Genomic DNA, 4,423 nt, shown 5'->3' with positions numbered 1-4,423 from the left:
GTAGAAAACAATTACTCCTTAGGCAGATTACTAATAAAGGCAGGCCAGCACCGTCCTCAAAATCTCAAGGAAATTAATTGTTTTCCTGGATTTGGAAACCACTTGAACAACAGTCACCGGCATATGATTAATGTTAAAAAATAGAAAATTTTCATTAATATTGCAACTGGAGTGTTTCATGGCCTCCCGTTAGAAATAGTTTAATTATATCATATGTGATATATATGTGCTTAAAATAATGTTAACGTTTCTATACTCTGGATATTTCACTTCTGCCTATTTACTCTAAATTAATGTGAGTTTACTGACACTACAAATCCACATATCAGATTCATAAAATATTTTTATTTTTTCTAACATTCCATGGGCTCCCAGAGTCCCACGTTCAAACAAAATTAAGCAAGTTTAGTTCCAGACAGTTGTAACTGACTCCAATTCACCTCGCTATGTTTTATGTTATGGGAGGATATGGAAAGAAAGTAAACCAAGCTATGGAACTTTAAGGTCGTTTCATTCATTTCACCATTCCCGATTCTGCTCCCCAAATATGATGTAGTTCCCGGTGAACACTAAGGCCTTGTTGATTTGCTCTACCAGAGGGCCTGTGGATGTGTGGGCTGCCTAGGGGTCAGCAGCAAATCACTGTGAGCTTACCCCATTTATGAATGACTTCCTACCAGTTTCCTGTTTCCACACATGTGAAATTAGTTTCAAAGGAACATCAACCGCCTTTTTGTTTGGCGATGTTTTCAGGCTATAAGGACTAATTTTATACATATGTTAGAGAAAGGGATTTGAAAGGCAGTTCTTTCTTCCAGTGATCTGCAAGGTGGTGGCCCCAATTCACTGTGGCCATCATGTGGACGTTTTTAATTTAACTGCCTGTAATCTCTGCTACACGTGAATTAAATAACATGATGCAGCTGGTTTCTGTTATAGCAATTTGGTCTTAGAAGAGGCAGGCAATTCTACATTAGAAAATAATGTTGACTTGATTCTTCATGCTTATAACCAGTTTTTTGACTGAATGCCATCGTTATACTATAGAAACTTCCAACATCTGCTTGCTAAGACATTGGAGAACAGTTGTGTTTTCTTTTAGTTTTATTTCAACCTTGGTTCTGGCTGCCTCTTTTGGTCTGATCCTGAGAACATGTTTCATATATAATCATGTGGATATTCACAGTAGATGTCTCTTGTTCCTGGAAGAATTTAAAATGGAATTATCTATTTCCTCTGGCTTATTTTAATTGTACCCAGGAATTTTTATGAAACCATGTCATGTTGTCAGAAATGGCCTCCATATCAAACTTTGCCTTGTCAAAATAATTTTATCATTCATAAATATTTCAGTGAAAACCAAAGACTGCTTATAAATGATTGATTCTGTAGAGTTCACTGACCTTTCCTGTGAAGTCTTTTATTAAAATTAGAGTATCCCATCCTAAATCTGACCATTAATTGTTAATAATGTGGTGATTGAAACCTAGGTTTCTCTAAAATATGAGGAATTAAATTGGTAGTTGTAATGATATACTGAAATTAAAGAGGGTCATTGCAGTTCAAAGCTCATTCTCAAGCTCAGCTCTATGCTAGAGTGTATTTTGGTTTCTAAATTAAATCAGGCAAGCTTTAAACCTGAAGTATTCTACATTATCTGGAGAGTTCTAGAAGCAACGAGGTAAAGAACCCTTTGGGAAACTGGAGATTAACATGGATGGGTTATTTATGTCATCTCTTCCATCTTAACCATTTCTTTTCTTTATTGAAAGATGGCATTGCTATTTTAGGTGGGCCTATAAGAACAATTATCACTTAACAAATTACCACGTGGCCTGAGAGTTGAAACATTCTGATATTATACAGAGCCAATCACGGATATAGGGCTGAGTTAATTTGAAGAAGGAGCCTGTTTTCTAACTTTCATCTTTATCACCAAAGTCGATTTTTTTTTAAAAAATTGCTTTTTTTATGCTTTCCAAATTCTCTAAAAAAACACATATTGTTTTCATGAAAAACAAAAGTAAAAAATAAAAGAAAGCAAAGGCAAAAACAAAAGCAGGAAATAATTCCACCAGCCATAGATACCATTTTAAAGAGCACATTTCCGGTGTCCAATAATGACTGGGGGATCCCGGTGAGTAACATGACCAAAAAGAAGCGGGAGAATCTGGGCGTCGCTCTAGAGATCGATGGGCCGGAGGAGAAGCTGTCGCAGTGTCGCAGAGACCTGGAGGCTGTAAACTCCAGGCTCCATGGGGCAGAGCTGAGCCCAGAGGCCAGGAAGTCTCTGGAGAAGGAGAAAAACCACCTGATGAACAAAGCCTCCAACTACAAGAAGGAGCTAAAGTTGCTTCGGCAGGACACCGGAAAAACATGCTGCTCTCCGTGGCCATCTTCATCCTCCTGACCCTCATCTACACCTACTGGACCATGTGAGCCTCAGATTTCTCCACAGTCAGCACAGGCTTCCCCTTGGCCCCCTGGTCACCACCAACCGGGCCAAAAGCTTTAAGACAACCAAGGTACAGGAGCATTTCTCCCCAACGCAGACACTGGAGCAGGGCCTCCTGTCAGCCCAGCCCCTCTCGCCTCCTGGTCCTGCTGTGGGGCCTGAGTCTCCAGAAGGACTGTGTGCTGGTTCCTCCCTCAGCCCAAGAGAAAGGCAATAAAGAACAGCCAGGCTGCAAAAAATAAAAAAATAAATAAAGAGCACATTTCCTTTTGGTTTTTCCATACTTAATTTTTTGCAGTTTATCCAAGGAAACAAGTATTCGTGGAACATTGTTGTGCTCTGGGCACTGAGAGTGGAACAGAATAAAACAGAGGCTCTATTCTGCAGAAATGTACAGCACAGTTATAGAACTGAAAAGGGTGCTGTAAGTTCTCAACAGGTGGCAGAGACAATACTGTCATGGGAAGAGTTTGAAGAAGATGAAGATGCTCATCTGTGGTGGTTAGGAGACCCTTGATGGAGGCGGTAGGGTTGAGTGTGTTCAGGTGTGGTCCTCCCACCCGTCCAGTGACCTATGTAGATGAATGCAACAAGCTATAGGTTGTATATATAACACAGTAGATGGATCTTTAGGGCTTCCATATCTACCACAGGGCTTGAGAAATGAACTTCCTATATGGCAGATGTTGACGGTGCCCTCACTCCTTCCCTTTGCCATTTCTTTGTAAGCTGGCTGACTTCCAATGCCAAGCACCTGTTCTCTTTACCTGAGGTTGCTCTTTGGCTATCAAACCTACGATGCCACCATGGCGTAGACCAGAAACCCTGGGGAGTCAATGTCCCCATTGAAGCAGTTTTCAACAAAGGAATGATGGAAGGTGGTGGCTGAATACCTGAATACTCAGGTCTCTTGGCTCTCATACATCTCTGGAGTGTAACCTACATGGTCTTCCAGAATTTCCCAGCTGGATGGAGGGCTACTTTAAAATTGTGGTAACCAATATCTAATTAATAACACACTTTTAAAAAAAGATTTATTTATTCATTTGAGAGAGAGAGAGAGAAAGAAAGAGAGAGAGAGATGGGAGGGGCAGAGGGAAAGGGACAGAGAGAGAATCTTAAGCAGAGACCTACTCAGGGCTTGATCCCACAGCCCTGAGACCATGATCTGAGACAAAATCAAGAGTTAGATGTTTAACTGACTGAGACACCCAGGTGCCCCTATTTTTTTTGCCTTCTAAAGCTTATTGTGGAAAATACAAAAGATGTAAAGCAAGATCATTCAGTAACATCCCTGTCCTCTAAGTAAGCTTCCAGCAATTGAAGGCATGTCAGAGGTTATCTAAACCAATTACCTTCTAGCAGATGCTCCAGATACCTTGCCTGCATCCCCATGGCCCACCCTGGAGACGGCTGTCCCATGCTCAGCTGGTTTCCTGCGTCTCTCTCTGTACTCTGGGAGTGGAAGCATCCTTGGTCCCCATGAGATAGGACTAAGCACCCGAGGAGCAACTGGCATGCAACAAAGAGCAGGTATGGATGAATACACACCCTGGTGGGGAATTCTGAGAAGTCAGCATCTCGGAGCATCTCCGGCAGGATTTCTCTTCCATTTTCCATAGGGTTAACTCATTGATCAACACTCCTTTCCTTTTCTGAATCTCGCTTCCTCACTCTTCCCTGCACCTCTTGGAGTCATTGCCCTAATAAACCACTTGTGCCTTGGACGCTACCTTAGTACTTGCAGGGGAGGAACTGCGACTGGGACACTTCTCCTTATAGAGAAGGGGAGGGAACTGAGGCCAAGAAAGTGAAAGTCACTTGCCAGCAGGCCTAGGCAGTTTTGTTAGATGGTAGAGATTATGGCCCGTGTGCAGTTTGTCATTCTTTTGTCACTGAACTGTTTTCCCAGTACTCGAATTTAGGTAAACATCTTTGAAAATAACCATCTGTCATGTAAAAGAAACA

At 41.6% G+C, this 4,423-nt stretch overlaps 1 pseudogene; it reads left to right on the top strand.

The window, feature by feature from the left end:
* Nucleotides 1-2,132: 2,132 nt before the first annotated feature.
* LOC113925653 lies at nucleotides 2,133-2,439 on the top strand (annotated as a pseudogene).
* The last annotated feature ends 1,984 nt before the right edge of the window (nucleotides 2,440-4,423 follow it).

This window comes from Zalophus californianus, chromosome 2 (genome assembly GCF_009762305.2).
Source record: "Zalophus californianus isolate mZalCal1 chromosome 2, mZalCal1.pri.v2, whole genome shotgun sequence".
Lineage (NCBI taxonomy): Eukaryota > Metazoa > Chordata > Mammalia > Carnivora > Otariidae > Zalophus > Zalophus californianus.
Note: the sequence above shows the minus strand (reverse complement) of the source record. Positions and strands in the feature narration are given on the sequence as shown.